Genomic DNA, 27687 nt, shown 5'->3' with positions numbered 1-27687 from the left:
CATGGAATCATCCTCGGCGTCCTCCGACACATCAGAGCAGGGCCCGAGTCCGAGTCAGAACTCTCCCCGGAGGACAGGGGGCAGGGGCAGTTTACTGCCTTTGCACCCACACACCACCTCTACCCTGGCAACGTACGTTTCAAGCGTTCAAAGGCACTGTTTGCAAACGAGCCGGTTGCAATTACAGGGAGGTCTGGGGAAGAAACGCCAGTTTCTCACACCATGCTGACCCACCCTGTTTGCCACCCTTGGGGACTTAAGACAAGGTGCTCAATCCCACCCTCCTAGCTGCTGCAAACTGAGGGGCCCCATCCGCAGGACCCGCCACCCTGACCAAGCGCTGCGCCGTGCTGTTACAGGTGCCTGTGTCCAGAGCAAAACAATGAACAGTGAATGTACACAGATAATGGCGGCAGCACATGCAGAGATCACAGACAGCCCAGGGACACAGACAGGCAAGTGCAGCCCCCAATCAAGGACCATAGCCCCCCGGAGGACCCCTGGCTCAGGGACACACCACTTAACAGCCCAGGCATGCAGCATCCCTGGGGGGGGGGGGGGGGATAGGGACAGGGAGAGAAGAAAGGGTGGAGAGGTACACCCTAATCAAGCTCTCAGGGTAAGCCCAGCTGTTCAATCCCACTGAAGCAGGAAGAGCTGTACTTACCATCCGGACGAGCTGGAGGCATCCCACCACAGACCCACACCCGAGCAGTACAGGGTGGCTTTTGAGCCAACTCCCTCCCTTACCCTGTCCAAAATGGGGAGAAAAATTGCCTTACTTTACAGTGGAATTCAAGCTCAACATCAACTAGTCTTAGAAAATATTGCATCCCCCATCCTGCTACCTATACTGCCTAAATTGTGTAAAATATGGAATGCAAAGAACAGAAGTCCACTAACTACACGAGTTGATTTACTTGCAGTTAGAAATACAACCTACTTTTGGAGACAAATCAGTCAAGTAATTAATTCCAAACAGAAAATTACAATTAACACAAATACTTTCCTGGAAATTAAATAGGATTTTTGTACTCACTATAATTTTTTTTTTTTTAAGGAGCCAATTGGGGAACAGAGCACTTAATTCATCCTTGGATAATACTGCCAGCTAAAGAAGGTTGAAACAATGGCAAACAGAAAAAAAAAAAAAACCTGGGCCAGAACCCATCATACTACAAAAGCACGCCTCAGTTTTCTAGTAAGCTGTAACAAAGATGATCATCGATAGAGAATGCTGGCACACCAAGAAAAAGGAAAGCTCGATCCTTTGGGACATTTTTTACTCTTTAAAGTGATTGCAAAGGTTTGTTTTTACACAGGATCAGCACAGTCCTCCTTTTCTGGGGTCCCCCTGCAGCGCTCATCCTCTTCACCTAGTGCCCCCTCGGAGAGCCACTTTCCATTGCAGCACCAATACAGGCACGCTCCTGAGTCCTGCTGCTGGGTCAAGTGACAGACAGCAGGACTCCTGCTGCTATCAATCTATCCAATGAGGACCAGAGAGAGCAGCTGGAGCTGCTAGGTTCGTAGTCAATGGAACAATCAGGTAAGAAAAAGGGGGCTCTAGGGGGGCATCTTCAGCACAAAAGGTTTTAAACCTTAATGCATAGAATGCTTTAGGGTAAAAAACCATGAGACTTTACAACTCATTTAACCACTTGCTTACTGGGCATTTAAACCCCCCTCCTGTCCAGACCTATTTTTAGCTTTCAGCACTGTCGTATGCCTGCAATTGTCATTCAAAGTGCAGTCCTACAACAACACTGTACTCAAATAAGATTTTTATTTTATCCCACATATAGAGCTTTCTTTTGGTGGTATTTGATCACCACCGGTTTCTATTTGTTAAAATTTTAAAAGAACGTATTAAAAAAAAAAAAAAAAATACATATTTTGCAAACAGGTAATTTTTCTCCTTCATTGATGTACGCTGATGAGGCGGCAATGATGGGCAACTAATGGGTGGCAATGATGGGCAACAATGGGTGGCAATGATGGGCAACAATGGGTGGCAATGATGGGCAACAATGGGTGGCAATGATGGGCAACAATGGGTGGCAATGATGGGCAACAATGGGTGGCAATGATGGGCAACAATGGGTGGCAATGATGGGCAACAATGGGTGGCAATGATGGGCAACAATGGGTGGCAATGATGGGCAATGGGTGGCAATGATGGGCACTGGTAGGTTACGTTGATAGGCAGCACTTCTAGGTGGCACTGATTGGCACCACTGGTGGGCACAGATGAGGCAAAATTGCCTCTTCCTCTTCGAGACCGATGTCCTGTGCACATAAGCTGGTGATTGGCATTTTGGAGGGGGGGGGTTTGTACTCACCGTAAAATCATTTTCCTTGTAATTCACCGACCAACACAGCTCCTCTCTGTAACAAAATGGGTTGTTAGCCTTATCACTAGGAGATACTAGGCAAGTTGTAATACAACACTTCAGAACTCTTAGTTCTGCCCAGGGGGGAGGTCCCTCAGGCTACAATCCCCCACACTCTACACTAGCAGCCTCAGTACGTCAACAAGCAGTATAACGTAAAGAGAAAAAAGGAGGGACGGTGCTGTGTCGGTTGAATGACAGAGAAAAGGATTTTACGGTGAGTACAAAAAATCCTATTTTCTCTTATATTCACTGATCGACAGCTCCTCTCTGTAACAAAATGGGACATCCCCAAGCAGTGCCAAACGAGGGGTGGGAAAAAAAACAGCATACAACTTCATCCACCATGACAAGTGGGAACTAGTGAAACTATACCCACACGAAAAAACAGCATTGCGTGAAAAAAAAAAAAAAAACACCACGCACAACAGGGTACCCTCAACAGGAGTGATCCCCAAGACCTCAGCGAATGCGGAAGTAATGCAAACAGTGCATTAACGTAACAGTACTGCGTTTTTATCGAAAACAGCAAAAAACATGAAATGTATAGTTAATTGCAACTACACGGCTGCCTGCAAAACTTTGCGGCAAAAACAGGCATTAGCCGATGCACTGACATCTACCTTGTAGAACTTGGTAAACATATGGAGACGACCAGGTCGCCGCTTTACACACCTGAGCAACAGACGCTAGGTGTCGGAAACCCCAAAACATTCCTATTGCCCTTGTAGAGAAGGCCGTGACCGGAAAGGGGGGCACCTGCCCCTTCAAGGTGTAGGCTAGTACTACAGTGTCTGATCCACCTGGAAATGGTGGCCGACGAGACCGACCTGCCTTTCTTTGGACCAGCCACCGAAAAACAAAGTCTGACTTCCGGAAGGGAGCTGTGGCAGACAAATGCACCTTCAGAGCCCTAACTACGTCAACAGCGTGAAGGGCCACCTTCACAGAGAAGGTAATACAATGTGCTCATTGATATGGAAAGCCGAGACCACTTTCGGTAGAAAGGACGGTTGCGGACGCAACACCACCTTATCCGCCAGTTCCGAAACCCATGTGATGGCCACTAGGAAGACCACTTTCTGGGAGAGGTAAAACGGAATCTCCCTGATATTTTCAAACGGCGGTCTTTGAAGCGCCGACAACACCAGGTTAAAATCCGGGGGGGGGGGGGGGGGTGTTAACAGTGGAAGCACCGGAGTGACTACGTGTTGTACCCCCCGGACAAAGGTACTCACTAAGAAGTGTGATGCCAGGGGTCGTTGTAAAAAAAAAAAAAAAAAAAAAAAAAAAAAAAGACAGCTAAGGCTGAAATTTGTCCTTTGATGGTGCTTAATGCCATCTCTGGTCAACTCCTTGCTGGAGAAACAGCAGGAGCCTGGCTATGGCAAAGGAGCCCGGATGCCATCCTTTCTCCTCACACATGGAGATGTGAGCCTTCCAGGTACGATGGTATATCTTCCAAGAAGATTTCTGTGCCCTCAACATAGTTGGAATCACCGAGTCAGACAGACCCCAGTTCCTCAACACCTGGCTCTCAATAGCCAGCGATGGTAAAGCAGGATGGAGAATTGGACCTTGAGATTAGAGACCCTCTCGCAACGGCAGTCGCCAGGGAGCGTCTGCCACCAGACGCACAAGGTCTGCGTACCAAGGACGCTGAGGCCAATCTGGGGCAACCAGTATTACCGGGATTACCCTCGGCTTCCACTCTGCAAAGCAGACGTGGTAACAGTCTCAGTGGAGGAAAGGCGTAGATCAGCTGGTACTGGTCCCACGGAGCCACCAGCATGTCTGACGCCTCTGCTCACGGATCTCTTGTCCTGGACACGAATCTTGGCACCTTCCGATTGAGACGGGAGGCCAGTAGATCCACATCTGGTGTGCCCCCCTTCAGGCACAGCATCCTGAACATCTCCAGATGCTACGCCCATTCTACTGGGTCCAGCATCTGTCGACTCAGATATAGTCTGCCTGACAGTTCTCCACTGCCAGGATGCAAATGGCCGTCAGGGCCGGTACGTGTTGCTCTGCTCACCAAAGTATGTGAGCGACCTCCCATGCAGCGACTGAGCTTCTTGTTCCCCTTTGGTGATTTACGTATGCCACAGCCATGGCGTTGTCTGACTGTATCCTGATCGGATACCCTTGAATTCTCATCGACCATGTGTGGAGACACAGCCTGATTGCTCTCAGTTCGAGCAGATTGATCGGCAACTCCGATTCTTCTGTCGGCCAGAGGCCCTGAGCCAACTGAACCCCCATCCCTCCACCCCAGCTGGATAGACTGGCGTCCGTTGTGATCACTGTCCATTTCAGAGGAAGGAACAATTTTCCGGACTGAATCACCGGGGACCGCAACCACCAGATCAGCGAGTCCCTGACTGACTCGCTCACCTGGATCCGTCGATCTAGGGACAACTGAGATTTGTCCCATTTTGACAAGATCTCCTTCTGCAGAACTCTGGTGTGGAACTGGGCATAAGGAACTGCCTAGAAGGAGGCTACCATGAGTCCCAGTACTCGCATGCAAAATGTACCCCTTCCTTGTTGGGAACCACAAACAGATTTGAGTAGAACTCCTGGAAGCGTTCCGAGTCCGGAACCGGTACAATCACCCTGCAATTCAGCAAATCCCTTACCGCCCCCAACAGGTTCTCCCGGAAAACCGGGGATACGGGTATGCTGGAGGGGAAGAATCTGTTTGGCGGCCAAGAGAGAAACTATCTTGTAGCCTGTGGAAATCAGATCGCAGACCCATTGGTCGGATAACAGGGAGGACCACCGGGCTGCAAACTCCCAATGGCGACCCCACACCCGAGACATGGGTGGGGGCAAACCTTCATGTGGTAACACTTTTGTTCGCAGCCATATTAGGCCTGTGGCTCCAGGGTTGTTTTTGACCGTCTGAGGGCACCCGGTCGGGCTGGGGACGTTTAGGCGAAGCTCCTGTCGGACGAAAAAGCAGTTTTTGAGCGGTAAAAGAGGGTCCTTGCCTACGGCGTGGCTCCTTAGCTTTCCTGGCATGTGGGAGCAGTGTACTTTTACCACCTGTGGCATTTTTAATGTCATCTAGCGAGGCTCCAAAGAGCCAGTCGCCAAGAAAATGAAGATCAGTCAGGGCTTTTTTGGATGCCTGGTCAGCCAACCAGCATTTTAGCCAAATTAGGCGCCTCAGCACCACAGCGGACACTGAAGCCCTGGATAAAAGGGGGAGAGTATCCAGGGCTGCGTCACAGACATACTTAAGGCATTGCACTAGTTGGTCTGCTAGTTCCACGCAGACAGGGGAAGCCTGTTGCTCTCCCAATTCGTGGTGCAAACGTTTTGCTCACTCAGTATCTGCGACACAAGTGCGGATGCCAGTACAGGTAGCATGGCTGACCCCACAACCGTAAACAAGGAGCGAGCCACCGCCTCGGCCTTCCTGTCCATGGGATCCTTGAATGCAGGAGTCCCCTCAACCAGGATCGTGGTTACTTTATTTAACCTGGATACTGGGGGGTCCACGACCGGAGGAGCCGACCATTTCTTGAGAAGGCTTTCCTCAAAAGGGGTAACGCACCACCATGTATTTGGAGACCAAAAAAGATCAGTTGCGGGCGACCCCTATTCCTTGTAAATTAACTTGTCAAAATAAGAATAGGCTTGCGGCACCCAAAAGGGGGCGGTACATCAGCAGAGGGATCCGCTGGCTCCTGAATCTTCAGGGTATCACGCACAGCTGTGATAAGTGCTCCAACAAGTGCTTTGTGGCGCATCATCCCAGACAAGGACTCATCCTCTCAGTCCAAACGTTCCTGGTCAGCGTCATCTGACAAGACAGAACAGGGATCACCGGCCTCAGCAGGACCCGAGTCTGCGTCAGAGCTCTCCCCAGAGGAGGGGGGCTTTTTAGCACCTTTCTTCCCACGCACCCCTTCCATCTTGGCAATGTACGAATTGAGGACCGTCAGGGTGTCCATGGGGACTGCGCCATCCGCAGGTGACCCGGTTGCATTTGCTTGGATTTCGGGGGAAGAAACATCAGTTTCTGAAGCCATGTTGGCCCTACCCTGCCTGCCACCCGAAGGGGACTTAGGACAGTGACAGTCCCAACCTCCTTGCTGCCGCTGAGGGGCTCTAACTCGCCGGAACTCACCGCCCTAAGGAGTTCTGCGCTGTTTACAGCAGTGCCTGTAGACCCCTAGCGCTCCCAGATGCGGAGCAACCAAAGCTGTGTCGGTGGCAGTCCGTCAGAACGATCGCTGAGCGATCTGAAAAACGTGCACAGACTACATAGAAGGCTGTCCAGCGCTCTGTAATAACAAACAGGAAGCTGAAGGCACATGAAGCTGCTACTAGAGCACAAAAAACCTGATCCGGCTTCAAGAAAATGGCCGCAAGTGTCCCGAATAGGGAATCACTGGGAAAATGGCCACTTAAAGCCCAGAAGCATGCTGCCCTTTGCCCACACTGAAAATGGCCACCAGCCAGCACCATGAGAGACAAAAACAAAACATGTGGCAGAGACACAGTGCTGAACCGACATGGGCAAACCTCACAGGCCTCTCCCGGGAGTTTAGGCACTCAGGATCCAGGCACCCCCAGTCAGTCAGAACCCAGGGGCGCGCGCGCACGCACACACACACCGTTCAGTACCCATGCAAAGCCTCCCCCCCCGGATCAAAGTTTCGTGTGAGGTGAAAGGGCTGCCTTAAGCTGAAGATACAGATTTTCAAATACACAGTACCAACTTCAAGTCTATCACACTAGCTCCTCAGGCAGTCTACTGGACAAAACATGTTGAGGGTGGCAACGTCAGAAGCATTGAAACGCTGATAGTGGCGACAAGTACCTGTTTACAACAGTGGCATTATACAAGGGAATTTAAATAGGATTTGCTCTATTGAAGTTTATTTTTAAATAATGTACTTTTCAATTATATACCATGATAATTTTCAGTATTTAATATAATATGTAAGCCCAACATTTCATATCCCCGTGTACTTGCTGTATCATGTACTTGTATGAAAAAGTATCCTGTATTATTTCCTTTGAATGAAAACCCTGGTGCTTTCCAATAAAAACTGACCACACTAAGCAGGAGACCTCAGTGTGGTTAGTTCTTTAAGTTCCATGTACTGCTGTATTTCCTCCCCCAGCTCATATTATGTAGCCGAGAACAGAGATTAAGTGGTCACATAAAAAGGGGGGGGGGGGGAGAAGAGGGGTCTCCATCTCTAACCACTTCAGCTCTCACACCCGTTTACCCCCCCCGGACCAGACCATGTTTCACATTTCTGCCATGTGTCAGTTCACGAGTTTATACCTTTGTAATTATTTATGATAAAGAATCAATACATATATATTGTTTTTTTGGGGACAAACTGGGCTCTCTTGACCCTAAAGTCCTCTGGGGTTTTTTTTTTTTATTTATTTGCATTTTAACCACTTGCCGACTAGCTCACGTACATTTACTGCAGCAACCCGCGATCGCTGTGTACAGAGGCAGAACGGGGAACTGCCTATGTAAACAAGGCAATTACCCGTTCTGCCTAATGACATGTCTGTTCTGATCACTGGGAACAGAACATCTCAGTGATCTGTCATGTCCCAATGAGCCCATCCCCCCTACAGTTAGAACACACCCAGGGAACACACTTAACCCCTTGATCACCCCTAGTGGTAACCCCTTCCTTGCCAGTGTCATTTTTACATTGATCACTGCTATAAAAATGCACTTTTTTTGTAATAATGTCACTGGTCCCCAAAAAGTGTAATTTGTGATCAGATTTGTTTGCCGCAATGACGCAGTACCGCAGATCTCCACCATCTCTAGTAAAAGTAAATAGTCCCTAAAGCTAGCCCGTCGTTTTTAGACACGATAACTTTTGCACAAACTAATCAATATACACCTTTTGCGAATTTTTTAAATCAAAAATATGTAGAAAACACATCGGCCTAAACTGATGAATACTTTTTTTTTGGGTGGGTGGGGGGGATATATATTATAGCAGAAAGAAATAAAATATAGTGGGGAAAGAAAAAACGTAAATTGTTTGGGTAAAGCGTTGCACAACCACGCAATTATCCATTAAAAATGGCATGGTCATTAAGGGCGCAAATCCTTCCAGGGCTGAAGTGATTAAGGGGTAAAAGAGTAAAAATACATTTTCTTATCGTACATCATAGGACACAGGGCTGTTTTGTTTTTGGCAGTGTCTGCAAGGTGATGGTCACTGATGTGATAATGTGCTCTGGGAGCATACTTGGAGGTCTGAACAGTTCTATTTAGAATCATAGACTTCATTCGGATCCATTTGAAAGAGCGGGCAGGCAAAATGGTTGGTACCCGAGCCTCATTGGACAGGAGAGAAGATTCCTCAAGGTTTTCCTGTAATGTAGCCTTGCAGCTCTGGAACCTGCCTGTCTGGTCTTTTCTCTGTAGCCCCTAGGGGCAGTGAGCTGTTTAAAAAATGCTCTGTGTACTTATCAATAGTATGGGCTGCCATTTCTCCTCCAGCCACTAGAGGGTGCAGATGCCCATTTCTATATAAGCAGGAAGTAGAGGGGCAGCCATGTTGACGGCAGGTTCAACAGGGCCTCTTCAGATAACAGCAATTTTAAGTCGATACACCCCTGTATAGGTAACAGTGCACTTTAAAGTGTTGCGTCTCCAGAATAATGTGCATTTGGCACAAAACTTGTATGGGGCCTGGTGCAGTTGAACAGGTGCATATATGCAAACTTCAGAATAATGTGCATGTGGTCTGCAGAAGGTTACTTTTAGGCTGATCTGAATCAGAAAAGGGCTGCATGGGATGCATATGTGCTAAAATAGCTAAAACTAGTATGGGGCCAAGTGTAGCTGGGCAGGTGCAGCATAGTATACATGCTTGCAAGCTTGTTGCCTAAACGCATGTTTGAATAAACACATGTTTTGCATAGATGTGGCATAAGCATGTGTTTGGAACAACATGGGCATTGGTGCACTTGAAGTTGTGTCTGCAGAATACCATGCATTGGGTCTGCAGGAGCTTAGTTTTGCGCTCCTTTTCACACTTGTGCAGCTTTCAAGTCACGCGACTTGAAGCAATGCCTGTGTAATCTTGAGGTCTATGGACCTCAAGTCGCATCAAAGTCGGACCAAGGTAGAACAGGGACTACTTTGAAGATGCAGATATGAATGGTACTCATTGGAAATCATGGGGGTATGACTTGTCATGCGACCTTGCAGTCCCAAATGACTGGACAGGTCGCACAGGTGTGAATGGGGCCTGAGGCTGCATTGAATGCCTATGTACTTGGCTAATCCTGACTAAAACTAGTATGGGCCCAGGTGCAGTTGAGCAGGTGCAGCATAGTATACGTTTCATAGACGCGTGTTTGCTTGCTTGAACAAACAAAAGCTTGCATAGGCACGTTTGCAGAGGGATCCCAGCTGGCCCGCGGCACCTTCGCCCAACAAGTAGGTGTTGCCCATCCGCCCAACGCTGGCCACAACGACGCATTACGTATACACAGGTTTTTATAGGCACGTATTTGTATAGACATGTGTGCATAAGTGTGTATGCATGTTGCACAAACACATTTGCATAGATAAGCGTTGCACAAGATATGTTGCATAAACGCATGCTTGCTTATTGCGTAAATGCATGTTTCCATAGGAATGTATTGCATAAGTCCGCGTTTGCATGGACACGCGCTTTAGTGTTTTTCCTAAACGCCAATTTGCATAAGCCCATACTTACATGCTTGCATAAACGCATGCCTCCATAAATGCATGTTGCCTAAACACAGGTTGCCATGTTTTCATCTGAACTGCATACCATGCCTTGCAAAAGTATTCACTCCCCTTGGCTTTTTACCTATTTTGTTACATTACAGCCTTTAGTTCAATGGGGTTTTTTTTTATCTGAATTCTATGCAATGGATCAGAACACAATGGTCTAAGTTGGTGAAGTAAAATTATTTTTCAGAAATGAAAAAAAATTGATAAATTGGCATGTATGTATTTACCCCCTTTGTTATGAAGCCCATAAAAAGCTCTGGTGCAATTACCTTCAGAAATCACATAATTAGTGAAATAATGTCAACCTGTGTGCCAAGTGTCACATGATCACTTACATACACACACCTTTTTGAAAGGCCTCAGAGGCTGCAACACCTAAGCAAGAGGCACCACCAACCAAACACTGCCATGAAGACCAAGGAACTCTCCAAACAAGTAAGGGACAATGTTGTTGAGAAGTACAAGTCAGGGTTAGGTTATAAAAAAAAATCCAAATCTTTGATTATCCCTAGGAGCGCCATCAAATCTATCATAACCAAAAAGAACAAACATGGCACAAAAGCAAACCTGCTAAGAGACTGCCGCACACCAAAACACATGGACCGGGCAAAGAGGACATCAATCAGAGAGGCAGCACATAGACCTAAGGTAACCCTGTGAACTTGCATGCAGAAACGCGACGACGACCACCTGCGGTTCAACAACAACTTCACCACGGCTCTGAGCATCTGCAGTTTGAAGGGAGAAACAGTCTCGCTTTCATGGAGTCCAGTAGTAAGCCTAGGTACTCCAGGCGCTGAGTCGGCACTAGCACAGATTTCTTGAGATTCAACACCCACCCAAACTCCTGTAGAATTTGGATGGTGATCGCCACATCCTCCCTTAATTCTGAGGTGGAAGCTGCTCTCAGAAGGTTGTCGTCTAAGGTCACCCACTATTGTGATCCCAACGTTGTCACAACAGCGCCACAATTGGAGCCAATACTTTGGTAAAGACTTGAGCCACAAACTGGCAGTGCCACTGCAAATTGCAGAAACCTCTGATGCCTGAGGCAAATGGGTACATGCAAGTACGCGTCCTGGATCTCCAGAGACGCCAGGGAGTCCCCCTCATGGAGTGCAGCAACTACGGAGCAAACTGATTCCATTCTGAACATTTGTACTTTCACAAAGCAATTGAGGGCTTTTAGTTCCAGAATTGGACGTACCCCTTCCTTTTTGGGGACCACAGATTGGAGTAGAATCCCCGAAACCTTTCCAGCTTTGGAACAGGCACTATCACCCCACATCTGAGCAGGTCCCTTCCTGCCCCAAACAGGGCCACCCGTCGAGCCGGGAGTAAAGGAATGCTGGAGGGAAAAAAAATCTGTTTGTGGCCGAGAGAGGAACTGTCTTGTAGCCCAATGAAATCAGTTCGCAGACCCATTGGTCGGACAGCCGACACGCCCACAAGCTGCAAACTCCCGAAGGCGACCCCCCCCCACCCGTGTGTCGGGCAGGGGCAAACCTTCATGCGGTAGCACTTTTGCTCGCAGGGTTGCGAGACCACGGACGCTGATGTCCTAAGCGAACGAAAAAGCCTCTTGAGCGGAAAAGGAGGGCCCTTGCCTGCAGCGTGGCTCCTTACCCTTCTTGGACTGTGGGAGCAATGTGCTCTTCCCATCTGTGACATTCTTAATGTCATCCAGTGAAGCTCCAAATAGCTGCTCACCAAGGAAGGGCAAATCTGTGAGTTTTCTTTTATTTTTTATTTTTTGATTTTTTTGACCAGCATTTCAGCCAGATCAGGCGCCGTAGCACCACTGCTGATACCGATGCTCTGGAGGGCAGGGGAAGTGTATTCAGGGCCCCATCACAGACAGACATACTTAAAGGTCATGCACCAGCTTGTCTGCTAGTTCTACACAGACTGGGGAAGACTGTTGCTTCTCCAATTCATGGTACAATAGTTTTGCCCACTCATTAAGGATCTGTGACATACTGTCCCCCCTCCCCCCTCAACGACCGGGGGAGCCATCCATTTTTTTCTTTTAAAAGGAGGCTCTCTTCAAAAGGGATAACGCACCGCCATCCTTTTTGGGACTGAAAGGGTCCATTGCGGGCTTCCCCATTCCCTGTATATGAACTTATCGAAATAAGTCAGATAAAAACACCTTAGGTGTACGGGCCAGTTTATGGGACCCAAAAGGGACCAACACCAGGGTATCCCATACAGAGGTGATAAGTGCTCCAATTAGTTTTGTCCTGCGTGGACACGGAATCATTCTCACTGTCCGAACGATCCTGGTCAGCATCTTCTGTGAGACATCTGTAGTCCGGTCATATGTGTGCCCTGGAGCAGGTAGCTCACAGGCCACCCCTGGAGCCGAGGGGCATGTCGTGGCTGATCCAGCACGTAGCTAGGGCCTGCACACGCTCGATGTCCAGGCTGGAGAGACAAGGATCTATATTTTCCAGCCTGTCACCCAGCCAGCTGTTGATGGATAACAGGATCAATATCTTGCGCAAAAGACAAAAATCCCCAGCAGGGAGCCTAGGTTCTTCACTAGGCAGAAAAAAAATTGAGTTGCAGGCTGAGGGGTTATAGCCAGAAAGACCGCCCCCTCGGCAGAACTGTACAGTTCTGTTTTCACATGCATTACATGTTCTGCCTAGTCCTCTCCTGAAGGTGGCGTGATAAGCCTACGGTCAAGATTTAATGGAGCTGTGTCCGTCAATGAACGAAGGAGAAAAGACCATTTTAGCAATGCCGACAGAACAAAATTCAAGTCCCAAGGGTTCGGGGGGTGACTTAATCTGAGCGTTACACACACCACCCCCCCCCCCCCCCCAGAATAAAGCTACAAACCAAAGAATGCGAATAAGGCCAAGACCTGGCCTTTGATAGTACGCAAGGCCAGCTTCATTTCTAACCCCATCTACATAAAGTAAAGGATGCTACCCACGACATACTTCCTGGGGTGCCAACACCTGGATTCACAGCAGGAGACAAATGCTTTCCAGACTCTATAATGTAGGATTCTGGAAGCCAGCTTCCCTGCATTAATCAAAGGTAAATACCACTGGACCTGACAGCCCACGCTTCTTCAGAATGTGGAACTCAATAGCCAAACCATTAAATTTACCGTTTGTAAGGTAGGGTGGTATACCGGAGCTTGCGAGAGTAGTTCTGGACATGGTAGTAGGGTCCATGGGTCCCCTACCGCCATACTTATGATCTCTGCATACCAAGATCCTCTGGGCCACAAGAATCACAAATCTCCCTTCCTGATTATTCCTGCTTGATCCTGCAAAGTAGTCATGGAAACAGTAGAATAGGAGGAAATGGATAAATCAGTGAGAACTGATTCCACGGGAACACTAAGTCATCTGTTCTGCCTGCTAGCGGATCCCTTGTTCTTGACACAAAGTTGTCGATTTTCTTGTTGAACCTGGATGCAAACAGATCTACGTCTAGGATCCCCCCCCCCCCCCCCAATCTTCGGCATATTGCCAGGAAGATAGCAGGGGTGAAGGGAACATTCTCCCGGGAACAAAATGCTGGCGACTCAAGTAGTCCGCCTGCCAATTTTCTATTCCCGGAATGAAGATTGCCGATAGGCAAGGTACATTGATTTCTGCCCAAGATAGGATTCGCCCCTCTCTGGACCGCACCAATTCTCGTGCCCCCTTAGTGATTGATATAGGCCACTGCTTTGACATTATCGGATTGGATCCTGACAGGACAATTTCATAACCTGAACTTCCAGGCCCTCAGGGACAAGCACGCTGCCCAGATCTCTGGAATGTTGATGGGGAAGGTCATTTTTGATCTGGACTATTTCCCTTGGACAGTTGCCCATTCCAGGACTACTCCCCAACTCAAAAGGCTGGCATCTGTTACAATCTTCCAGGTAGCTGGTACGAAAGATTTTCCCTTCTGCAGATTCTTGGTTTTCAACCAACTGAGGCTCCGGCGCACTCTGGAGACAGACATATTGGGAAATCTAGAGCTTTGACCTTCTTGTTCCAAGCCGATATGATACTGTTTTGCAGCAGCCTCAAATGAAGCTGAGCATAAGGAACCGCAAAGTCGAATAGAAGGATTCTTCTTTGCCTTAACCACCTGAATCAGTTCCTTTCTGTCACTGAACTTCACCTGGGTCAAGAATACCCTCTTTTCTGGGCTGTATATGATCAGACCCAAGTATTCCAATCTCCTTGATGGTGTTGAGGAGGGTTTCTCTGGGTTCAGAATACAATCTAGGTATTCCAGCTAGTTGACACTTTGGTCTAAGGGGGCTACCGACTGGTCTAGCAAGAACAGATTGTCTACGTAAGCTATAATCATTACACCTTGGAGCCTCAATCCGGCTACAGGAGGGGTAAAATACTCAAGGTGCAGTAGCTAGACTAAAAGGCAGCGCTACAAAATGAAAAATACGATTTTCTACCTCGCAAAAGGTAGATATTTCTGGTGAGCGGGAAATAAAGACGCATGGAGGTAGGCATCCCTGATGTCCATTGATGCCAGAAGTTCTCCACCTTGTAGGATGGAGACCACTGATCGGATTGACAATGCAAAAAGAGAGCGGATATTCAGAAACTGGTTTAGATCTAGAATAGGTCTGATATAAACACTTGGTTTTGGTACCATGAAAAGTTTTACATAAAACCCCAATTCCTGCTCTTGCATGGGAACCACTAAGATAATTTTTTTGAGACAAAAAGATGGTCCAACACTTGAAAGAATTCTTTCACTCTGGAATCTGAAAAGACAAGTAGACGAGGACTTTTGGAAGTTTGTACCCTAGAGTTATTGAGGAAGTCACCCATCTGAAGCCTACGGCACCTGGGATTCCCAGGTGGTCTCCAATCCAGGTACTGACCAGGCCCAACCCTGCTTAGCCTTTGAGATCAGACGAGATTGGGCGCTTTCAATGTGATCTGGCCGTAGGCTCCGACACTCTTCCTGCCACACCCTTGAGAACTGCAGAAGTCTTCCCCCCACTTGAGCAAGCGGACATGCCCCCTCCTCATAAGTAGGCTTCAGTTTCCCTCTTGGACTTGATGGTGGAAGGCGTTGACTGCCTGGAGGCAGATGCTCCTGGCACTGGAGAAGGAGCTTGCTTAAAATGAAATAAGTTTACTCCCTTTTCCAACTAGCAAAAGGGTAGTTTCCACTATAATTAAAAAAATTATCCCCAAAAAGCAGTTTACCATAAAAAGGAAAACTAGCCAGGAGCTTTACATGACACTTCAACTGACCAATTTTTCAACCATAAGATTCTATGCCTACACACCAGCCCAAGCGCAAGGAGCGAGCCGCTGGTAACTCAGCTAAATTCTGGGCCCGCTGATCAGGAATAACCTTGAGCACTGGTTTAAACTGGTCTCTCAAAGATTGACATACACCTATTGCTGCTAGCGCAGGTTGGAGTCTTTTTTTTTTTTTTTTAAATAATAGGAACTTTATCCGTTGGATCCCTAAGCATTTGTGCATTGTCAATTGGACAAGTCAAACACCTTCACAGAGGATATAGCAGTGACAATTCTGGTATGTGCCACTTTAGTGAATTTTTCCTCCATAGGATAAAGTATTAACACTTTTTAGGAGGAAAAAAAAATACTTATCTGGGTTATCCCACTGAGAATACATAAGCCTTCCAACAATGGACAGGAAAGACATGCGCAGCTTGAGGAGGCTTTAGTGAACCCAAACAAAAAGTGGGCATATCAACCAACTTAATGAAGAGTAGAAAAAATGTGGAGTGGACAAATTCATTAACCACTTTCAGACCGGACCATTTTGCTGGTCAATGACCAGAGGTCTTTTTACAATTTGGCACTGCGCTGCTTTAACTGGTAATTGCGCGGTCATGCAATGTTGTACCCAAACAAAACTTGCGTCCTTTTTTTCCCACAAATAGAGCTTTCTTTTAAAGGTATTTGACTGACTCTGCGATTTTAATTTTTTGCGATATAAACGTAAAAAGACCGCAAATTTTGAAAAAAAATGATATTTTCTACTTTTTGTTATTAGAAAAATCCAATAAACTCAATTTTAGTCATACATTTAGGCCAAAATGTATTCAGCCACATGTCTTTGGTAAAAAAAAAGTCAATAACTGTATATTTATTGGTTTGCGCAAAAGTTGTCACATCTACAAACTAAGGTACGTTTTCTGGAATTTACGCAGCTTTTAGTTTATGACTGCCTATCTCATTTCTTGAGGTGCTAAAATGGCAGGGCAGTACAAAAACCCCCCAAATGACCCCATTTTGGAAAGTAGATGCCCTAAGGAAATTGATAAGAGGCCTGTTGAGCCCATTGAATATTTTATTTTTTTGCCTCAAGCGATTGAATAATGACAAAAAAAATAATTTTTTTTTTTTTTTTTTTTTTTTACACAAAGTTGTCACTAAATGATATATTGCTCACACATGCCATGGTTATATGTGGAATTGTACCCCAAAATACATTCTGCTGCTTCTCCTGAGTACGGGGATACCACATGTGGTCGACTTTTTGGAAGCCTAGCCGCGTGCGGGGCCCCGAAAGCCAAGCACCGCCTTCAGGATTTCTAAGGGCATACATTTGTAATTTCACTCCTCACTACCTATCACAGTTTTGAAGGCCATAAAATGCCAAGATGGCACAAACCCCCCCCCCCCCCAAATGACCCCATTTTAGAAAGTAGACACCCCAAGCTATTTGCTGAGAGGCATGTTGAGTCCATGGAATATTTTATATTTTGCCAACAAGTTGCGGGAAAATTACAAACTTTTATTTATTTTTTCACAAAGTTGTCACTAAATGATATATTGCTCACACATGCCATGGGCATATGTGAAATGACACCCCAAAATAAGTTCTGCTGCTTCTCCTGAGTACGGGGATACCACATATGTGGGACTTTTTGGGAGCCTAGCCGCGTACGGGGCCCCGAAAACCAAGCACCGCCTTCAGGCTTTCTAAGGGCGTAAATTTTTGACTTCACTTCTCACTACCTATTACAGTTTTGAAGGCCATAAAATGCCAAGATGGCACAAACCCCCCCCCCCCAAAATGACCCCATTTTGGAAAGTAGACACCCCTAAATTTAGGGGTACACTAGTGAGACTCACAGGTAAAAAAGCACCTAGGCTGTCAGCGACTGTATCAAAACGCTACAAGAAAAACTGTTAGCGATCGCAGGGATCAGGCCTGACTCTGCAAACGCTGCAGTTGTGTGTTGTGTTTTGTAAGTGACAGTGATCGATCGATACTGCACTTGGGTGGGCTGGTCTGGGCTTGGCGGAGGGGCTAAACGCAGGTGCTAGCAGGTATCTGGGCTGATCCCGCTAACAATGCGTTTTGGGAAACCTAAACTGCTGGCGACGCTAATATAGATCTGATCAGATACTATATTACTAAGGGAGGTGTATGCGTGGGTGTTAGCGGTACTGGCACTAACCTGACGCTGCCTGGGGCGACGCAGACCTTATCTGACCCTCAAACTTACATCACCCGCCGGGTGATCAGGGGGTTAAACCTTTATTAGGTAATAAATGGCGGGTGCCCTGAAACTATAAAAAAATAACTAACCAACCAGCGTCACCTGTAAGTTATATGGTGATCACTGGTGAAAGGGTTAACTAGGGGGCAATCAGGGGGCTTTATGCGGTAGTATATGGGGGTCCCTGGCGCTATAAAAAGCTGCGGCGAACCTAAATACCTACCTACCTAACTAGCGTCACCTGTGACACTAATACAGCGATCAGAAAAACGATCGCTTATTAGGCTGGGTTCACACTGGAGCGATGCGGGAACGCCACGAATCCGTGGCGGGTTCCCGCATCGCATGCCTCCCGGCGGCAGTTCACACTGCCCTATGTGAACTTCTGGGAGTGTCAGTGAAATGTTAATGACACCCCCAGATCAGTTTGCATATCGCAGTGCGATCTGCAAACTCGGATCGCATGGTATGAACAACCATGCGATCCGATTCTGCTGCGGACCAAAAAAAGGGTCCCGTGCGAGTTTGCGGCAGGTGCGGCGGGTGCGACGCGAATTCAGCCATACTATCTGTATGGCTGAACTCGAATCGCACAGAGATCGGATGTGATTTGCACTGCAGTGCGGTGCGAATCACATCCGTTCTCATAAACCGCTGCAATGTGAACCCAGCCTTAGTGACACTGGCGACGGGGGGTGATCACGGGGTTAAACCTTTATTGTGGGGGTTAGGGGGGTACCTTAGAACTAAAGGGGGCTAACCGTAACTGCCCTAATAGTTATTACAGTCACAAATGACACCCGCCGGGTGATCAGGGGGGTTAAACCTTTATTAGGTAATAAATGGCGGGTGCCCTGAAACTATAAAAAAAATAACTAACCAACTAGCGTCACCTGTAAAAGTTATATGGTGATCACTGGTGAAAGGGTTAACTAGGGGGCAATCAGGGGGCTTTATGCGGTAGTATATGGGGGTCCCTGGCACTATAAAAAGCTGCGGCGAACCTAAATACCTACCTGCCTAACTAGCGTCACCTGTGACACTAATACAGCGATCAGAAAAATGATCGCTTATTAGGCTGGGTTCACACTGGAGCGATGCAGGAACACCACGAATCCGCGGCGGGTTCCCGCATCGCATGCCTCCCGGCGGCAGTTCACACTGCCCTATGCGAACTGCTGGGAGTGTCAGTGAAATGTTAATGACACCCCCAGATCAGTTCGCATATCGCAGTGCGATCTGCAAACTCGGATCGCATGGTGTGAACACCCATGCGATCCGATTCTGCTGCGGACCAAAAAAAAGGGTCCCATGCGAATTTGCGGCGGGTGCGGCGGGTGCGACGCAAATTCAGCCATACTATCTGTATGGCTGCACTCAAATCGCACAGAGATCGGATGTGATTTGCACTGCAGTGCGGTGCAAATCACATCCGTTCTCATAAACCGCTGCAATGTGAACCCAGCCTTAGTGACACTGGCGACGGGAGGTGATCACAGGGTTAAACCTTTATTGGGGGGGTTAGGGGGGTACCTTAGAACTAAAGGGGGCTAACCCTAACAGTTATTACAGTCACAAATGACACCAATGCAAAAAATAAATAAATAAAAAATGCAATTGGTATCACTGTGACTGGGGGGGCAGGGGTGATTGGGGGGGTGATCGGGGGGGGTGAGAGTGTGCCTGGCATGTTCTACTGTGTAGTGTCGTGTTGGTGCAACTCACCGATCCTCTCTCCTCGGTGCCGGAACGAAAAATACCGACACGGAGGAGAGATTACATCACTTCCTCTGCCTGTGTTTACATTACAGGAGAGGAAGTGATGTCACGCCTCACTTCCATTCGTCAGGAGCGATCGCGAGGGGGTGGCCATGAACGAATGGCCGCCCCCTCATCCCGGATCGCTCCTGAACGGATACCGACCGCCGCAGGCACGGGGGGGGGGGGGGGGCCCGATCGGGCCCCCCACCCGCGGGAAGGCAGGGACGTATATATACGCCCATATGCCTGCCCGTGCCATTCTGTCGACGTATATCGTCGTGCGGCGGTCGGCAAGTGGTTAAGAATTGCACCATCAATCTTTCAGATCGTGAAGATGATCCCCCACCCCCCCCCCCCCCCCCCCCGAATTTGAGTCCTCAGAACAGGAGTCAGCAGCCTGTTCACGGTCCCCTGAGGGAAATTTATTTTCTCCTGCCGGCCCCAAATCCTCAGTTTGAAAGTCCTGGGTAATGGAAAGGGACCGGTCACATTTTATTCCATTCTGGGATGCAATTAAAGCAGCTAGCCAATCCTATCACGGCTTGAGGAAAAACCCTCTTCAGTAATATAGACGGGGCTGCAGTGTTGAAAACAATTGCAACATTTGATAGCGCCGATTGCTTAATCTGGCGGGCCATCCCAGAACTCTCAGGGGAGGATACCATTGTGGAGGAGTTTAGGCTGTATAGAGCTTAAAAGAGTCTCTTTTAACCACTTGCCGACCGCCGCACGACGATGTACGTCGACAGAATGGCACGGGCAGGCATATGGGCGTACCTGTACGTCCCTGCCTTCCCGCGGGTGGGGGGCCCGATCGGGGCCCCCCCCGGTGCCTGCGGCGGTCGGTATTCGTTCGGGAGCGATCCGGGATGAGGGGGCGGCCATTCATTCATGGCCACCCCCTCGCGATCGCTCCCGACGAATGAAAATGCTCCATGACATCACTTCCTCTCCTGTAATGTAAACACAGGAGAGGAAGTGATGTAATCTCTCCTCCGTGTCGGTATTTTTCGTTCCGACACCGAGGAGAGAGGATTGGTGAGTTGCACCAACACGACACTACACAGTAGAACATGCCAGGCACACTCACACCCCCCCGATCACCCCCCCAATTACCCCTGCCCCCCAGTCACAGTGACACCAATTTTTTTTTTTTTTGCATTGGTGTCTATTGTGACTGTAATAACTGTTAGAGCAGTTAGGGTTATCCCCCTTTAGTTCTAATGTACCCCCCTAACCCCCACAATAAAGGTTTAACCCCGTGATCACCCCCCGTCGCCAGTGTCACTAAGGCTGGGTTCACATTGCAGCGGTTTATGAGAACGAATGTGATTCGCACCGCACTGCAGTGCAAATCACATCCGATCTCTGTGCGATTCGAGTTCAGCCATACAGATAGTATGGCTGAATTTGCGTCGCACCTGCCGCACCCGCCGCAAACTCGCACGGGACCCTTTTTTTGGTCCGCAGCAGAATCGGATCGCATGGTTGTTCATACCATGCGATCCGAGTTTGCAGATCGCACTGCGATATGCAAACTGATCTGGGGGTGTCATTAACATTTCACTGACACTCCCAGCAGTTCGCATAGGGCAGTGTGAACTGCCGCCGGGAGGCATGCGATGCGGGAACCCGCCGCGGATTCGTGGCGTTCCCGCATCGCTCCAGTGTGAACCCAGCCTAATAAGCGATCGTTTTTCTGATCGCTGTATTAGTGTCACAGGTGACGCTAGTTAGGCAGGTAGGTATTTAGGTTCGCCGTTTCAGGGCACCCGCCATTTATTACCTAGTCTCACTAGTGTACCCCTAAATTTAGGGGTGTCTACTTTCCAAAATGGGGTCATTTGGGGGGGGGGGGGTTTGAGCCATCTTGGCATTTTACGGCCTTCAAAACTGTAATAGGTAGTGAGGAGTGAAGTCAAATATTTACGCCCTTAGAAAACCTGAAGGCGGTTCTTGGCTTTCGGGGCCCCGTACGCGGCTAGGCTCCCAAAAAATCCCACACATGTGGTATCCCCATACTCAGGAGAAGCAGCAGAATTTATTTTGGGGTGTCATTTCACATATGCCCATGGCATGTGTGAGCAATATATCATTTAGTGACAACTTTGTGAAAAAAAAAAAAAAAAAAAATTCAAGTTTGTAATTTTCCCGCAACTTGTGGCAAAATATAAAATATTCCATGGACTCAACATGCCTCTCAGCAAATAGCTTGGGGTGTCTACTTTCTAAAATGGGGTCATTTGTGGGGGTTTTGTGCCATCTTGGCATTTTATGGCCTTCAAAACTGTAATAGGTAGTGAGAAGTGAAATCAAAAATTTACGTCCTTAGAAAGCCTGAAGGCGGTGCTTGGTTTTCGGGGCCCCGTACGCGGCTAGGCTCCCAAAAAGTCCCACATATGTGGTATCCCCGTACTCAGGAGAAGCAGCAGAATTTATTTTGGGGTGTCATTTCACATATGCCCATAGCATGTGTGAGCAATATATCATTTAGTGACAACTTTGTGTAAAAAAAAATAATAATTTTTTTTTGTCATTATTCAATCGCTTGAGGCAAAAAAATAAAATATTCAATGGGCTCAACATGCCACTTATCAATTTCCTTAGGGGGGTCTACTTTCCAAAATGGGGTCATTTGGGGGGGGGTTTTGTACTGCCCTGCCATTTTAGCACCTCAAGAAATGATAGGCAGTCGTAAACTAAAAGCTGCGTAAATTCCAGAAAACATACCTTAGTTTGTAGATGTGACAACTTTTGCGCAAACCAATAAATATACAGTTATTGACTTTTTTTTTACCAAAGACATGTGGCTGAATACATTTTGGCCTAAATGTATGACTAAAATTGAGTTTATTGGATTTTTTTAATAACAAAAATTAGAAAATATCATTTTTTTTCAAAATTTGCGGTCTTTTTACGTTTATATCGCAAAAAATTAAAATCGCAGAGGCAATCAAATACCATCAAAAGAAAGCTCTATTTGTGGGAAGAAAAGGACGCAAATTTTGTTTGGGTACAACATTGCATGACCGCGCAATTACCAGTTAAAGCAGCGCAGTGCCAAATTGTAAAAAGACCTCTGGTCATTGACCAGCAAAATGGTCCGGTCTGAAAGTGGTTAAGCCCCTTTTGGGGTGTTTCTACCTCCCCTTCTGACCATAGCCCGAAGTACACATGCAGGAGGTACTACCAGAAGAAATCATAATCACTGCTTGAGCAAATAGTCCAGCAACTGTCGCTGCTACCAACGCTCAGCCTGATGCTTCCGTAAATGTGCCAAGGAAATGCCTGTGTCACCACTTACATGCTGCTTTTTTGCCTGTGTGCCTCTGACGGCTGCAGTCAGCAAAAATTGAGACTTTTAAAAGTACTCCCGCACTGGACGTTGCTGCATGCCAACATCACGCCAAGCCATACCCACTCCGTATTCCCACCATGCCCCCCCTCCTCTTTTCAAAAAATGTGCATTTTTCCACGCAAGCCTCCGATCTGGCAGGATCGGCGCCATGTGTGCACTTTTTAAAGGGGACCATTCATAAGAAAATAGGATTTTTTGTACTCACCGTATAATCCTTTTCTCTGCAATTCACCAACTGACACAGCTTCTTCTCTTTAGACCATTGGGTTGTTATGCCACCTTCTGGAGAGGACTAGGCATTACATGTTAACATGTGATAATAAAACTAGAACTTTCCAGTTCCGCCCAATGGCGGACCCTTAAGCAACAACCCCTCAACATGCTACTGCAGCCTCAGTACGTCAACAAGCAGTATAACGTAAAGAAAAATATGAGGGGTGGGTGCTGTGTCAGTCGGTAAATTACAGAGAAAAGGATTTTATGGCGAGTACATCCCCAAGCAGTGCCAAAACAATGGGTGGGAAGACAGCATAAAACTTCATGCACCATGCCATGTGGGAGTTAGTACAAACTTTACCAACGAAAAACCTAGTGTGGAAAAATCACCACAAAAAAATAAAAAATAAAATAAATAAATAAAATAAAAACGGTGCTCCTCAGAGAAGCACTACCCTCAAACCAAACACTGCAGTAACGCATGCAATAGTGCATTAACTTAAAGGTACTGCGTTTTTACCACAAAAAAAAAAAAATTGCATATGCAATTGCAACTATACAGCCACCAGCAAAATTGTGCCCAAAACAGACGACCGGGTCGCCGCTTTACACACTTGAGTGATGAACGCTTGATGTTGGAAGGTCCAAGACATTCCAATTGCCCTCGTGGAGTGGGCCATGACCGGAAAGGGGGGCACCTGACCGATCAAGGCATAGGCTTGTACTACAATCTGTCTGATCCACCTGGAAATGGTGGTCGACAAGACCGCCATGTCTTTCTGTGGACCAGCCACCGAAACAAACAGTGAGTCTGACTTCCGGAAGGGAACCGTGGCAAACAAATACACCTGCAGAGCCCAAACCACGTCTAGAGCATGAAGGGCCACCTCCTTAGGATGTGTCGGCTTAGACAACAGACTACCTTTGGCAGGAAAGACTGTTGCGGATGCAACACCACCTTATCCTTGTGGATAACTAGATAAGGCGACTTGCAGGACAAGGCCGCCAGTTCTGAAACTCCCCTGGCCGTTGTAATGGCCACTAGAAAGACCCCTTTCTGGGAAAGAGTCAACAAGGGAAACTGATATTTTCAAATGGCGGTTTCTGAAGCACCAATAATACCAGGTTCAGGTCCCACAGGGGTAACGGTGGACGCATCGGAGGGACTACATGCCGCACCCCTTGAGCAAAAGTACTCACTATAGAGTGAGACACCAGGTGTCGCTGAAACAGCCAGCCAAAGCTGATATTTGTCCTTTAAATGGTGCTTAACACCAATTTCTGGTCAACCCCTTGCTGAAAGTAACAGCAGGATCCTGGATACAGAAAAGGAGCGCGGATGCCATCCTTTCTCCTCCAACATGGAGATGTAGGCCTTCCAGGTATGAAGATATATCTTCGAGAAGATTTCCTTGCTCTCAACATAGTTGGGATCAACGATTCCGACAGACCCCGGTTCCTCGACACCTGGCTCTCAATAGCCATGCCGTTAAAGCCAGCGATGGTTAAGCAGAATCTGACCTCGAGACAGAAGGTCCTCTCGCAACGGCAGTCGCCAGGGAGAGTCTGCCACCAGGCGCACCAGGTCTGCATACCAAGGACGCTGAGACCAATCTGGGGCAACCAGTATTACTGGGATCCCCTCGGCTTCCACTCTGCGAAGCAGATGTGGTAACAGTTTCAGTGGAGGAAAGGCGTAGATCAGCTGGTACTGATCCCACAGAGCCACCAGCACGTCTGAAGTCTTCCCACGGATCTCTTGTCCTGGACACGAATCTCAGCACCTTCCGACTGAGAAGGGAGGCCAGATAATCCACGTCTGATGTGCCCCACCACAGGCACAGTAGCCTGAACACCTCCGGATGCTGCTCCCATTCTCCTGGGTCCAGCATTCGACTTAAATAGTCTGCCTGCCATTTCTCCACACCCGGGACGTAAATGACCGACAAGGCTGGTACATGTCGCTCTGCCCACCGAAGTATGTAAGCGGCCTCCCATGCGGCGGCCGAGCTTCTTGTTGTCCCTTGGTGAGACGTATGCCACAGCCATGGCGTTGTATGACTATCCTGACCGGATACCCTTGCAGTCTCATTGACCATGTGGAAAGGCATAGCCTGATCGCTCAGTTCGAGCAGATCGGCAGCTTGGATTCCTTCGTCGACTAGAGGCCCCCCCAAGTCGACTGAACTCCCATCACTCCACCCCAGCCGAATAGGCTGACATCCGTTGCGATCACCGTCCATTTCAGAAGTCAGAACGATTTTCCGGACTGAAGCACCGGGGACCTCAGCCACCAGATCAGGGAACCCCTGACTAACTAACTGGCTCACCTGGATCTATCGATCCAGGGACAACGGAGATCTGTCCCACTTTGTCAAGATCTCCTTCTGCAGGACTCTGGTGTGGAACTGGGCGTATGGTACTGCCTCGAAGGAGGCCACCATCAGTCCCAGGACTCGCGTGCAGAAGCGCAGCAGCGACCACGTGCGGTTCATAAGCAGCATTACCGTGGCTCTGAGAGTCTGCAGCTTGTCTGAAGGCAGAAAGTCTTGCTTCCCTGGAGTCTAGCAGCAAACCTAGGTACTCCAAACGCTGAGTCGGTACTATCACCAATTTTTTTAGGTTCAACAGCCATCCAAATTCTTTCAGGGTCTGCATGATGATCGCCACATCCTCTTCTAACTAAGGCAGAAGAAGCTCTCAGGAGGAGATAGTCTAGGAAACCCACAATCGCGACCCCACATTGCTTAGCAATGCCAACACAGGAGCCAATACCCTGGTAAAGACTCGGGGGGGCGCGATACCAAACCAAAAGGGAGAGACACAAACTGGTAGTGGGCTTCCCCGACTGCAATAGCAGAAAATTTTGATGCCGGAGGCATATGGGTATGTGCAGGTATGCATCCTGGATGTCCAATGACACCAGGGAGTCCCCTTGATGGAGTGCAGTGACTACTGAGCAAACTGATTCCATTCTGAACCTCTGCACTTTCACAAAGCGATTGAGGGCTTTTAGATCCAAGATTTAACGTACCCCTTTCCTTCTTGGGAACTACAAACAGGTTTGAGTAGAACCCCTGGAAACGTTAGATTCCGGAACAGGTACAATCACCCCACGATTCAGCAGGTCCCCTACTGCCCCCAAGAAGGACTCCTGACGAGCCGGGAGAATGGGTATGCTGGAGGGGAAGAATCTGTTTTGCGGCCAAGAGGAAATTATCTTGTAGCCGTAGGAAATCAGAGCGCAGACCCATTGGTCAAACAGTCGAGAGGGCCACTGGGCTGCAAACTCCCAAAGGTGACCCCCTACCCGAGTCATGGGTGGGGGCAAACCTTCATGCAGTAGTACTTTTGTTCACAGGCTTGTTAGGCTTGAGGTTCCAGGGACGTTTCTGCCCTTCCGTGGTTATCCTGTCGGGCTGGGAATATTTAGCCGAAGCTCCGGTTGGACGAAAGAGCCGCTTGTGAGCTGAAAAAGAGGGCCATTGCCTACAGTGTGGCTCCTTAGCCTTCCTGGCCTGCGGGAGTAAAGTACTCTTACCACCTGTGGCATTCTTAATAATGTCATCCAAAGAGCCGGTTGCCAAGGAAGGGAAGATCCGTCAGGGCTTTTTTGGATGCCTGGTCAGCAGACCAGCATTTCAACCAAATCAGGCGCCTCAGCACCACTGCTGACACCGAAGCCCTGGATAAAAGGGGGAGGGTATCCAGGGCCACGTCAAAAAATGTAATTAAGGCCTTGCACTAGTTGGTCTGCTAAATCCACGCAGACAGAAGCCTGCTGTTCTTCCAATTCGTGGTGCAACAGTTTTGCCCACTCCGTGTCTGCGACACAAGTGCGGATTGCCAGTACTGGTCGCATTGTTGAACTCACAACCGTGAACTCACAACCGTGAACTCACAACCGTGAACTCACAACCGTGAACTCACAACCGTGAACTCACAACCGTGAACTCACAACCGTGAACTCACAACCGTGAACTCACAACCGTGAACTCACAACCGTGAACTCACAACCGTGAACTCACAACCGTGAACTCACAACCGTGAACTCACAACCGTGAACTCACAACCGTGAACTCACAACCGTAAACAAGGAACGAGCCACTGCCTCGGCCTTCCTATCCATGGGATCCTTAAATGCAGGAGTCCCCTCTACCGGAATAGTGGTTACTTTGTTTGACCTGGATACTGGAGGGGGTCCACGACTGGCGGAGCCGACCACTTTGAGAAGGCTCTCCTCAATGGGGTAACGCACCGCCATGTATTTGGGGGCCCAAATGGTTTGTTGCGGTCCACCCCATTCCTTGTAAATTAACTTGTCAAAATAAGTCAGATACAGGAACATCTTAGTTGAATGGCTGGCTTAAGGGACCCAAAAAAGGGACCGCTACATCAACAGAGGGATCTGCTGACTCCTGAATCTTCAGGGTATCACGCACAGCTGTGATAAGTGCTCCAACGAGCACTTTGTCGCGTACGGACCCGGATGGGGACTCCTCCTTCACTGTCCGAACAGTTCTGGCCAGCGTCATCTAAAAATGACAGAGCAGGGGTCACCAGCCTCAGCAGGGCCAGTGTCTGTGTCAGAGCTCAGAGGACGGGGAGGGTGTAGAGGCTGCTTTTTAGCACCTTGCTTCCACACACCGCCTCCATCTTGGCAACAAACGAATTGAGGACCGCAGACAAGGTGTCCAAGGGCACTGCG

General features: G+C 48.2%; 1 protein-coding gene and 1 pseudogene across 3 annotated transcripts in view; both read right to left on the bottom strand.

Annotated features, from left to right (window-relative positions):
* RNF17 (ring finger protein 17) overlaps nucleotides 1-27687 on the bottom strand; it is an 881806-nt gene that overhangs the window by 769805 nt on the left and 84314 nt on the right. The gene's annotated exons all lie outside the window — the stretch shown is intronic.
* On the bottom strand, nucleotides 14986-15104 carry LOC143986308 (5S ribosomal RNA; annotated as a pseudogene).

The sequence above is a fragment of the Lithobates pipiens genome, unplaced genomic scaffold (assembly GCF_037356315.1).
Source record: "Lithobates pipiens isolate NorthernLeopardFrog02 unplaced genomic scaffold, aLitPip1_a1.2 Scaffold_16, whole genome shotgun sequence".
In the NCBI taxonomy this organism is placed as follows: Eukaryota; Metazoa; Chordata; class Amphibia; order Anura; family Ranidae; genus Lithobates; species Lithobates pipiens.
The sequence above is the reverse complement of the archived record's forward strand: the minus strand, read 5'-3'. Positions and strand labels throughout refer to the sequence as shown.